The 13,287-nt window shown below is 37.5% G+C and overlaps 1 protein-coding gene and 1 long non-coding RNA gene across 2 annotated transcripts in view; both read right to left on the bottom strand.

Moving 5' to 3' along the window:
- The window catches only part of LOC124864025 (potassium voltage-gated channel subfamily C member 1-like), a 225,435-nt gene that overhangs the window by 62,510 nt on the left and 149,638 nt on the right, over nt 1-13,287 (bottom strand). The window lies entirely within an intron of this gene.
- On the bottom strand, nt 11,244-11,948 carry LOC124864026. Its single transcript, XR_007037249.1, has 3 exons — nt 11,694-11,948; nt 11,536-11,606; nt 11,244-11,372 (listed from the first exon to the last, which is right to left on the bottom strand). It is a non-coding gene; the product is annotated as an uncharacterized LOC124864026 (long non-coding RNA).

The raw sequence follows: 13,287 nt of genomic DNA on the forward strand, positions 1-13,287 counted from the left end.
GCCACCACTCTTGGCCTAAACCCCTGTTCTGGCATGGCTCGAGATTGAGCTGCAGTCTGTTCCTGCGTGGCTCTAGAAAGAGCTGCAATCTACTCCTGTTGCGGTGTGGCACGAGGAGTCTGTTTCTGTTTCTGTTCCTGCGTGGCTCAAGGTAGAGCCGCACTCTGCTCTTGTTCGGGTGTAGCTCGAGGAGCCACAGTCTGTTCCCATTCCTGAGTGGCTCAAGTAAGAGCCCCAACCTACAGCTGTTCCTGTGGGGTGTATGGACGTGTCGCTGCCTGATTCGGTTCCTGGTCAGGAGGAGCTTGAGGGAGAGCACTTCCTCACCCTGTTCCTGTCCGTGAGGAGTGCAAGGACACACTACCCTCATCTGCCGTGCCTTGGCAACCCCATCATAGGTTACCAGAGCACCGCTGCAGACCTCAATTCTGGGCCTCATTTTGAATGGGGCGTGGGAACTTATAGGATCCTCTGCTCTGTCGAGCTGGTCTTGGGTGTGTCGGTGGTTTCGACGACATCACCAGGACAATGGGAATATGTTTGGCGCTTCCACCGGCTGCCTGGACCCCGCCTCTACCACTGTTGCCTGCCTCCTGGGCATTGCCGGGGCCTTCATTCTGGTTCTCCGCCCTGAACTCTGGGTCTGCATGGAACAACTGGCGTTCCATGCGCCTTAACTGTGACTGTACAGGACGACCACTGGTCGCCCGCCTGGATTGTGGACCTTTGTTTCTGTTTTCTGGTCCTGGCCATGTTTGTTTTTTCTGGCCTGTGTTGGGTACATTTCTGTTTCTGGTTTTCCCACCTAACCTTTGAGTAGACAGATTAAAACATGAACTTACCTGCAACTGCCTGACTCCTGGCTTCTCCTTCTGCACGTTGGTCCAACCTCAACTCTCATAGCATGACAGTTTTAATGACATAATATTTTGAGATGTTTATAATTTCTGTATTGCCTCGCATTGCCTTTATGACATTTTGATAATTGGGGCAGTGCATTTTGCTTCCATCCATTTATTTTATCCCTGGTTCAGAGCAATGCATTAAATCTAGAGAAACCAGCTAAATGGAAATCAAACATTTTCTCACATGAGAAGTTACAATAGTGTCATTTGCTAATAACATTACTGCTTTGTGTATTTCCTACTGTGTCAAGCAACTGCAGAATCCGCAGCGACAAAGTGCAAGTATGTCATGTTTTGAGAGATGGGGATACAACTCCTTAATGATTAGGACATATTAGTTAGTTTGACTGCAGATTATTATTGTTCAGATTATTTTTCTACTCCTAAACTATAGTGAAATGTAACTATTTGTTTCTACAGGGATGTCAGGATACAGCCCAGGGCAGTACAACATGCAAAGATTTTTAAAAAGTGTTAGGATGGAAGAAAGTGATGGCGAAAGTCCAAGCTATAAGAAATGAACAAAGGACAATGTAATTGGTAAGCTTTAGAGGTGCATGGATACATTGCCTAGATGGAGTCCGGTTAGGCATTTGCTCCTCTTTCCAGTCCACTCTAACTGGATGCTGACTGTAGCTTTTGTTAAAAATCCCACTCATGTGAAGTAATGGGCGCTCTCATCATCGTACATCTTCAAACATCATCTCATTCCAGCCAATCACAATTTGCGTCACTACCCTTGTCATCAATGTTTGTGGTATGCATTTCTCCATTCATTGACAGACGGAATGTAATGTCTGGGTGTGACAGTTTGTACACACACACCAAAAGCTGGACATAGGAGGGGATAGAAGGAATTGTATCGGATATACACTCTATTTTCCTCACTCTTATTTTTGTGTCCTTCAGCTGCTGCTCGGCAGTTTGACCCAAAGCTGACTGAGAAGGACTACAGCAAAACTGTCAAGAAGTGGCTTTGTTATACGCCAGAGCGGGAGGGAGTCATCCCAAGAAACCAAAGTGACCCAAACCCGAGTCAAGCGTATCAGAGTCAATCTTAGGTTACCCCAACGCACACTGTTTCCCTGATTCATACAGTACAAGGATTAACCCCATGGACCCTGTTATGTCATGGACAATGTTGTTCTGTCAGTTATGAAGGAGTCAAATATGTTTACAGATTGAATGACTTGCCACTTCAGCCTATTATTGCATTGTTGTCTACAGAGTTTCTCTATAGTTCTACGAAATTACAGACCTTGTTTTGAATATATATATTGGACCTCCCTCTGTTTTGTGTTGCTGCACGAACTGCAATGAGCTGTAGCTGGATATCCTTTATGTGTCCTCTGCATTTACCCATCCATGGAAGGGTTACAGCGTTCATAGAGTAATTTGGGGTTCAAATCAGTGGTAGAGCAGTGCTTCTTATTCACAAATGCTTTTATATTGACAACCAAATTGACTGCTTTTGGCCTGTGGACCATAATTTGTTTTTGTCTAATATGTCAGTGGAATGTGGGAGGTTGGGATTTTTTATTGCCCTTTGATGTTGGTCGGTTGGTACTGTGGACACCCTTGCCTGGTTAACTGGTCATTGATAACGTTGGCAGTAAGACCCCCAACCTCTTTCCAGAAAGAAATTTAAAGATTGTAGAGATCTCTCAAAGCCATGGTGACACTTTTAGAGCTATGACATTGAACCTTGTCCTATCAATTGCCTTATCTGATTATTTTAATCTCTGAAAAGGCATGTGGTGTCGCCCTTATCACAAATAGTATTTGTCGCCATATTACCCACATCTGTTGCTCAGGGACAAGTTGCTGGCTGTCTATGACTATGTTTATGACTGTTTTCCTAAATAAAATTGAATATTTATGCCATGTTGTCATTTTAAATTTGCGTTCATCCGTTTTTGGAAATATGGTAATGTAAGATAATTTTGAACCATATTGTGTGTTTAACACCAGTACTAATTGAAGAAACTTGTAATGGTATGTTATGATGTAGACCTATCAGCAGAAACTCATTGGTGAAAAACTAAACTTTTCTAATTGGCTTCACAAAGGCTTAGGAAACATTTTATATTTTAATGTCAAATGTATATGAATCAATATTGATTTCGTAATCGATTTGATTCAATATAAAATCAACACAAATGTACATGTAGATTACCCTTTAGATGATGGTTAAATCAACATTGATATAAAATCAGTTTATGGTTGAAAACCTAACATTGATTCAACATGTAAATCACTGACCACCTTTTGTATAATTTAAATGTCATGCTATATTTATTTCTGCCTAAAGATATTTCAATGTTGATTCACTCATATTTTATCATTATCTAGATAAAGCTGGCTTGTTCTTTAATTTTATTTTAGTGTTTATGTGTCTCAATTAAACAAAATTCGTTTAATGCTTGTTAAAAGTATTTTACATTCTACTCTTGCCTGCATCTGTGTGCATGTTCACGAAGGTAAAGATACCAGTAAAGAATCAATGCATATTATGCTGAATTTGATCTTTTGTTTTTTACCAATTTTCAGATGGTATCACATATGATACAGGAATTATTCTCATAAATAATTTCACACCATCAAATTTCATAATTTGTTTGTATGCACCTGGCAATATGCCAGTCTGAATAATTAATAGGTTACATTTGAAGGCAAATATTTTCTTGCAGGTAAGCATGAAGTATTTAATAGGTCTCTGCCATATACTCAGGAATTTTAGGTTTTATAGTTTAGCGTTACTGAGTTTAGTTGAGTAGAGTTGAATATAATAAAAATATAATACCTTGGTATGATTCAACCAATCTCACTTTTCTAAAACCCCTTTTATTCCTTTTCAGTATTCCGACAGTACCCCAATGTGGCACTGGCCATCATAATCATTAAAACATCATGATGGAAATGTCATCAAATCATCTTTCAATGACAATTATCTCTTTTGTAGTTTGACTACAACCTGGAATTCTTTCTACCAGATTAACTCTAGTGCACATGGAATTAACCTTCATCAGAACACCACTATGACATTTATCTGTTGAAAAAGCCTTAAATAAGGAAAGCACATTTACATGCTTAAGGAAAAACAAGGGGATTCATGACTTATATCTGATGTACTATGCCTAAGGAAAATATCAGGCATCTACTATAAATTTTAAGGTTATGCAGAAATGTCTACATAACAACAACTTGAATTTGAGACACTAGCTTAAGTCACACTTAAGTTGCAAGAGAAAAAATACTTCAGTCTTGACTTAGATTTGTGCCCTAAAGATTTCACTTGACTTGGACCTGAGTCTTACTAACAGTTTTTATCTCATGTACTGAAGAGTGAAAGGAAGCTGGTACATGAGCTACGGACAGCAGCGGCTGCACATATTTTATTGTGAAAGGATGTGGTTGATTATTGACTATTGATATTTTGGGATTATGTGCTGTCAATGGCTCATAACAATCTGTTCTTGTTAGCTGTAGCTTTACAACTTATTAAATAACTTTAGATAATTTAGCTTCAGGGGTCACATTAAGTAAATATTTTCCATTTTTGACCGTTTTTTTAAATGACAGAAAAATCTAGAGACCATCTGTCATTTTGACAGATTGTAATTCACATCCTTGACCACTTGGTGGTGAGTTAGCATGTTAATTAGCTGTTTGCTACCATGGGGGCACTGTAGCAGAGTGCTTGTTGGGATCAAAAATCCCTTCGTTCGGAGAGTCTTGCTGACTTTTGATCAATATATTTGGAGAAATTTCAATGGTTTGGCTAAAATGGCGCTTGTAATTCCAGTCGTTAATTGCCGGCGTAGCGCATATTCAGCCTCAGGAACAACAGCTAGACAGCCACGAGAAGTTGAGTGTTCGAGGTAAAAATCAAAAACCTCATGACAGTAGCCTCTGCAGCAATCCCACTCAAGACATTTGATTAGGCACAAGCAGATGCTCAATTTGGGTCCATGCAGACCAGGAATAATTTGTGAGATTGTGCATTCAGGTCACAGCAGATAATCTGTTAATATTTTAGATGCAATCGTTTAATTTCATTGTTTATAAAGTAGGTAGTTACTGGGACCACAGTCAGTGTTTTTTGTCACTGCTGAGAAAAAGTTAAAAGTATTTATCTGTTTGATACGGATTCTCTGTTCAGCTTGTTCAGACTGAATGTAAATTAACATGAATGAAAATGCTATTGATTGTTTAACTATTATAATAAAAAATTAATTGACGGGTCAAAAAAGATTAAGACAGGATTTCTTTTGCCTTTTCAGTCAAAATAACTGACAACGAAAAAGCACAACCTCTGCTTAGACATTCTCTTGCTGTTAACGAAGATAAAAATTCCAAAATAAAAGAATTTCCTCTTCCCTTACAACACTCTTTTAGTTACTTACTACACTGTGCCTTGTTCGTTATGTTGTCCTTTATACCTTAAATTTGAACATTTGTACTATTTAAAACTGAGAACAAAGGTTTTACATGTGGATTTACAAAATGGTTTAGTGATTACAAAAACAAAAAGGCAACTTGCTTGATGATTATTATTATTATTATTATTAACATTCTGGTCATAAATACCTATTTATATTTCTAATACGGTAAATATAAACAATCTATTTTCAAAACAATATAAATCAGCCTTTTAACAGACTTTTGGATGTTGAATCAAATGTTAAAAAATACCTTTAACTTGACTTGGGGAAAAAATGACTTACTTTTTTGAAGCTACCAGCATTAGGCGTTATATATGTATAAACTGACAAACAAAAAGTTAATAGCAGGTATGGATATTTTACAAACAAACTAAATGATGAACGTGTCAAACATGGTGATATTAGCCGGTTGAACTAACTTAATGGATTTGTCTGTTACGTCAAGATTCCTTAAGTTATAAAAATTGTTTTGCTTTGCCATGCGACAGCTTGGCATAACATAAATCTGCGTAAAGAGCAGCCTAATTGCACATACAGTGGGGAGAACAAGTATTTCCTACACTGCCGATTTTGACGGTTTTCCCACTTGCAAAGCATGTCGAAGTCTTTAATTTTTATCATAGGTACTCTTCAACTGTGAGCGATGGAGTCTGAAACAAAAATCCAGAAAATCACACAATGTGATTTTCTGGCCATTGTGAAGAAGTTGGAGTTTGTTTGATTGAGTGTGTGGACAGGTGTCTTTTGTACAGAGAACGAGTTCAAACAGGTGCAGTTAATACAGGTAATGTGTGGAGAACAGAAGGGCTTCTTAAAGAAGAACTAACAGGCCTGTGAGAGCTGGGATTTTTACTTGTTGTTAGGTGATCAAATACTTATGTCATGCAATAAAATGCTAATTAATTACTTAAAAATCACACAATGTGATTTTCTGGATTTTTGTTTTAGATTCCGTCTCTCACAGTTGAAGAGTACCTATGATAAAAATGAAAGACTTCTACATGCTTTGCAAGTGAGAAGACCTGCAAAATCGGCAGTGAATAGATATTTGTTCTATCGACTGTAACCGGCACATAAAAAGCCGGTTAGCTCTTATTTAGGACTAATCTGGTATCTGTTCAGTGCAAACAGGATTTTTAGCATGCCTAAAACTAATCTACTAATCCTGTAGCAAAAAAGTTAAGGTGGCTTGATTGTTATTCAACACCATCGTCAGAGGTGACTAAAAGCAAGCGCAAAATTATGATTTTAGCTGTAGGTATTATTGCACATAGCTTAAGCCATAAAGTCAGATGTGGCTGCAAACCATTTTTTTAAGCTTTATCAACTTTTATCAGTTATTTTCAGGAAATAACAGGATATCAGGAAACACCTCTTGTGTTTCCTGATATCCTGCCAAGAAGCAATGCTTATAATCGCGGCAAATCTGCAGTGCTGTGAAATGTACATATCTCCACTGGTCAGACTTTAGTAACACAACGCAGATGAAGAGACTGAAGGGGAAGGTCTGAAGATGGAAGGATACATGAATGTTAGAAATTTGTGGGGAAAAGACGACACTTGGGAAGATACAGGGGGTAAAGCAGATAAGTTGAAAAGCAGCATGGGGCCAATAGACTAGGAAAATTAATCAATATGCTCATTATCTGATGACAACCAATTTGTAAACCGTGGGACAGTTTCACCAAGAGTGGAAATGACCGGAATCAACTCTGATTTTTTAAATATCTGTTTTTGTTATGTATGATTCACCTGACTTGGCTTTCTGTTCTATTTAATGTTAAATACAGATAAAAATCCTTGTTTTACTTGCTGTATCCTAAGCTTTGAATATCTCACAGAGCATTGTTCAATGCATCACCCTAAATAGAAAGAGTCTTTCATAACTGCCAAAACCTATCCATACATGGTCATTGGGCTAAACTGACAAGACAGACCAGGACAGAAATGATGGGAGGGTAACCAACATGAAATGGTAACTCTGGAGGAGCTGCCAAACACCGTACTGTTTATGGTGAGTAAAGTTTTTCGTCTTGGACTATCCAATATCTAAAAGCAAAATTCTCTGTGTTCATAATATACAGTGAGAGGACTTTCACTCATTTGACAAAAACAGATATTTAAAAAATGTATTTTGACAAAATTTTAAAAAGAGTTACCAAAACAAATACCCCCAAAATTCCTAACGGCTGAAAGATTTTAAAGGATCACATGAACTGCTACACTCTGTTAACATATCAGCTTTCCCCAAAACTATCACCTTCATCTTATTTCCATTCAAGAAAAGAAAGTTAAGCTCCATCCGAATGTCCTTTCAATAGGTTTCCTACTGACCGGATTTCACATGCTTTTAGCGGCAGATTGATTTGTACATCAACCACAAAACAATGAAAAAACAAAATGTACTGTCTAAAAATGGGCCCTAGAGGAAGAACATAAAGGGAGAACAGAGGAGCCTTAGAGGATAAAGCTGACCCAGCTGGACAGAATAGCTTCTGCCAGACAGGTAGGAGTGAAAACAATTCAGGACCTTGCTCTTTAGACCAAAGAACTAAAGTATCATGGTCCACTGTGTCAAAAGCAGCAGTTAGATCAAGTAAATTAAAAACGTCAGAATCACCCGAGTCAGCGGTTGAGAGCAGATCATTAAGTGGTGTTTCTGTCCTGTGAGACAATTTAAAGTCAGACTAAAATTTCTCAGAAATCACATGAAGCTCTAAATGCAAATATCTTTTTGAGGACCTTCCATTGACCTCCATTCATTTTCATTCATTTCTATGGCCTAAAGCTGACCCGACCCCTAACCCTTTGACCATCTTCATAGGAGGCAACTGCATGGCGGCCATTTTGTGTTGAGTACTTAAACAGTATGTGCTGCTGTTCCAACAGCTAGACAACAGTGTTTAAATTTAAAAGGCAATTTCATAGACTTTTGCATATAGGCTGTTAGCACATCCGAACCTGGAACAAATCTCTATCAGAACCAGACCCAAGCTCCTTCAGAACAAGGAGGAGTTCTCCAACAGAACCAGTTAGAAAACCTCCATCAAAACCACGTCCAAAATCCATCGGAATCAGACTGAAACTCTATCAGAACCAGGAAAAAACGTCCATTAGAACCAGAAATAAATCTCTATCAGAACCTGGTACAAATCTTCATCTGAACCATGTACAAACCTCCATCTGAAACAGGTCCAAAGTGTATCAGAACCAGGTCAAACCTATCAGAACCAGGAAGAAAACACCATAACCAGGTCCAAATCACCTACAGAATCGGTAGGACCCTTCTATCAAAACCTGGAACAAATCTCAATCAGAACTGGACCAAAACTCCATCAGAACCAAGAGGAAATCTCCATCAGAACCAGGAAAATCTTTCCATCAGAGCCAGATACAAGCCTGTATCAGAACCAGATACAAACCTGTATCAGAACCAGGTCCAAATTCTATCGGAGCCAAGGAGAAACATTCATCAGAACCAGATCTAATCTACATCAGAAGCAGAAAGAAATATCTATAAGAACCAGGTCCAAACTCCATCAGAACCTGGTACAAATCTTCAGCAGAACCATGTACAAAACTCCATTTGAACCAGGTCAAAGTCTATCAGAACCAGGTCAAACCTATCAGAACCAGTAATAAAACTCCACCAAAACCAGTTCCAAATCTCCTTCAGAACAAAGAGGAATTCTTCATCAGAACCAGTTAAAAACCCTCCATCAGAACCAGGTCCAAACTCCATCAGATTTAGGCCTAAACTCCATCAGAACCAAGAGGAATTCCCCATCAGGGCTAGTTAGGAACCCACTATTAGAACCAGGTCCAAACTCTATCACAGCCAAGGAGAAACATCCATCAGAACCAGATACAGACTTCCACCAGAACCAGATACAGATCTCCATCAAAACCAGATCCAAACTCCATCTGAATCAGGAAGAAACCTCTATAAGAACCAGGTCCAAACTTCATCAGAACCAGAAAAAAATCTGTTTAAGAACCTTCTAAATATTTAAACAGAACCAGGAAGAAACATCCATCAGAACCAGGAAAAAAATCTCCATCAGAACCTTCTAAAAATTCATCATCAGAACCAGGTACAAACGTCTATCAAGTCCAGGTCCATACTTTCTCAGAACCAGGAAGAAACATCCATCAGAACCTTGTACAAATCGTCCTCAGGACCAGGAAGAAACCTTAATCAAAACCAGGTCCCAACTCCACCAGAACCAGTCAAAAATCTCCATAAGAACCTTGAACAAATCTGCACCAGAACCATGTACAAGCATCCATCAGAAACAGGTCCAAACTCTCAGAACCAGGTACAAATCTTCATCAGATCCAGCAGAACCCTCTATCACAATCAGGAACAAACCCCCATCAAAACCAGGTCCAATTTCTATCAGAACCAGAATGAAATCACTACTCTGTGACTTATGATGATAAGAACATCTCCATAGGTCCCAGGGGAGCATCAAAACAGCGATCATTTGATGTCTGCTACTTAAACAGCTTCTACTGCTGTTCCAACACCTGAACAAGAGTGAATAATTTTAAAGGGCAATTTCATAGACTTTTGAATATAGGCTAGTAAGCATTACCATTTTAGTTAATTTTAACTTATACATTGCTTTTTGCATAGTAGGTGGGGTAAATTAATATCAGCCTTGATGCTGATAGCCAATATGCTAATGTTAGCATTTTAGCTTCTCTTTCACCTCTCTTCTCTCTTAGCTGATGAACACATTGCCTTTTTAGGACATTACCTGTTTGTTTTTGTGTTTCTTCAGGTATTTGTTGTTAGTTCACTCTTTTCAAAATTTTCTGTCATTTTTACATATTTTAGCAATGACTTTAACGTCTTAGGCTATGTTTTTTCTTCAGTCTATGCTTTTTCAGCTCATCTATGGGCAGCTCTTTCCTGCTTTTTTAATGTTTTTGTCAGTTCTTGTATGTCAACAACTCTTTCAAGTAGTTTTGACATAACTTTACCTTGTTACGGTGTTTTATACCTGATAGTCTTCCTGCTTAAACAGATCTGATAACAGTTTTCTTTGCTGTTTCTGCCATTTCTACTAATTTATCAGATTTCAGCTGATATTCTGCTGACAACGTTAGCCACTTTCTGCCAGCTTTCAACAGGAGTTTAGCATTTCTGTTTTCTTCTAATTCATTAAATTTCAGCAGATTATCTGCAGTCAATTTCAGCTTGCTTCTGCCAGCTTTCAGCTAAAAAATTCAGCTTACAGCATTCATACTGCATTTTTGCAGGAAATGCTAATTCTTCTAGTTGTCTTTGATTTTTACTTTATTTCAATAATGTCTGTGCTTTTGTTAGTTCTCTAACCTATTTGATAAAATGTGCTGGTATTGAGTTATTACCTCATGACTGCCTCATGGTCACTGTCTTGCAACCAGACAACCAGACACAATCAGACCAATCAGATGCATAGTGTGATTAGACTGGAATGACATAATTCAGTTGTAGTTCATATTTTCAATTAAACTATGATTTTATGTATAGTAGACTCTTAATATATTTTGTACATTGTAATCTTTGGTGGACTCACAAGTAGACCCAATTTTTCTGTTACTAAATACTTAAGCAACTCTAGTTTACATAACTTAAAATGTTATGACTATTGTAAATTTAAGTTAACCATTATTAATAACCGAAACCATTTGATGCAATCGCTTGATGCAAATGGTTTACGCACTACCAACTTATCCAGGTTTACAGTAGTTCCAGCTACAAAGAAAAACCCATAAAGTCCACACAATATAGCATACCCCTTAAAATGCAAGATTCATATTCTAATACGGTTAATCTTTGAGTTTTAACAAATTTTATTTCCAACACTCTCCAACATAAATAATACAGTCAGTTTACAGTCAGCAAAAGTTACCTAGAGACTCTCTAGCTGCGTAACACACAGTACCAATGGGTGTCTTTGTGCGTCATCAGTGATGGTGTCATCTTAATGCAGTCAGTGTGGAACCATCATCCACAGGTTTCACACTGTATCTACAGCATGGGGATAAATATGTATATCATTGTAAAACGTTTTAAAACTTTTTATATGAAGAAAATCATGTAGAATAAAACATTGTTAGGCATTGCAGTTAAAGTATTATTGTTTATTAAGTTAAAATTGATGGCATTAATCAATTAAACCTTTTTGTCTCACCCAAAGGGCAGTAATGACAGAATGAAGCCAGCCCACATTTCCACAGAAGGAGCAGAACTCATCCCTTGAATCTTAAAATAAATAAAGAGTATAAAATAGCCTATGATTATTTTTAGTCACAATTTGCAGAAAGTTTCCAAAAACAAATCTTTTATTACATGATTCTTTGAGAATTTCTTCTGCCATGTCTCATCTGAGTTTTTCAATACACCTTTAAGATGATTCAATGTGGAAGTTCTTTGGAATGTTGGGAAATTCCATCACTGTCATCTTGGCCATCTGTATGAAAGGCAAACAAGCACATGCATTATGTTTGATCCACAGTAAAACATTTTTTTATCAACAATATCAAAAATGGTGTGCATAATCACATCCATGACAAAAACCCCACAGCTGGTGCTATCTTTCTGGAAGGTGTGGGTAATCCAGCCAGCTGAAACTTGATGTTAACCCTGTGTTCTTTGTCAAGTCTATTCCGGGGCACCTTGAAGTACTGTCTATCTGGAATCAAGCATAATTTATTTTGTATTACCAAGGTTTGTATTGTTCTGCTTTAAAAAAAAACATTGTGTAAATTGTCAGTTTTCACATAGCTGAAAAACAATAGTCATCCTTCATGGAGTCCTCAGCCTCATTTGACACTTGCAGAAGATTGACCACAAAAATGTGGTTTGAAAGGGCATGGAGATCAGTTATGTGCACATTTTGCCATGATCAGGTTTGTGTGTGTTCAACAGATGATCACTGACAGCGATGTTAGGCTGGAATGATGTTGATTGAAGTTTTGCAAGGAGTTTTACCATAGGAGAAATATCATGGCTTCTATTTGTGATTTTCTCCAAATCAGAGCTTAGATAATTCTACATAGAATCCTCTATTCTCATCTATTTTTAATATTTTTATTTTTGACAACCCAAATCTGTTGGCACATGTACAGAAGATTCTCTCTCCGTGTCATCTGTCATTCTATCTATGCCTTTTTCTGGCCAAAGTGACAACAGACAATTTTGCGTCCCAGTTAGCACGTGCATTTCAAACGTGCTAAATCCACATGCAAAAATTGCACCTGCAAACCATTTCAGGCTTTGAAAATCGTATTGCAGTTGGTAATGGATGATATTTGCATATCCTCCTACCATGAATTTGCGCGTTTGGGTCATTATCATATGTTTTACATATTCATGAAGGCAGACAAGTTTGCGCACGCAGTTCCGCTGATTGTACACATGCAATCCGATTACCACCTCATTTTTAGATCAGCTTTGCTGACACAAAGAGGTTTGCTTGGGGTTTTGTACACGCAAATCTTGTGAAGATCAGGCCTATAGTATTAATTAATGTATCATAATACTTCAATGTAAACACAACTTTGAAATGTATCTAAGAAACAGTGTTTTACAGTGATAGTAAAATTATGGTTAGAAGTCATTAAGAAAATGTATAAAATATTGTACTTAATATTCAGAGTCAGAATCAGCTTTATTGCCCAGTTTGTGGCACAAAGAAGGAATTTGACTCCGGTACCCTTTTCTCTCAATAAGGATTTATTTATTTTTATAAATAAAAATAATAATATTGAGGATTTGGAAAGCTCTCCAAATATTATGATACTCCAAATACTCAGCTACTAAAAATGATTTCTGAAAATAAAAATGAAGACCACAAGGACATTAAAAACATAAGAAATTGTCTAAAATAAACCCAAAGTATAATTTGGTCATTTAAAACTGGACTGAAATGGGATTTCTCAGA

This window comes from Girardinichthys multiradiatus, chromosome Y (assembly GCF_021462225.1).
Source record: "Girardinichthys multiradiatus isolate DD_20200921_A chromosome Y, DD_fGirMul_XY1, whole genome shotgun sequence".
NCBI classification, from domain to species: domain Eukaryota; kingdom Metazoa; phylum Chordata; class Actinopteri; order Cyprinodontiformes; family Goodeidae; genus Girardinichthys; species Girardinichthys multiradiatus.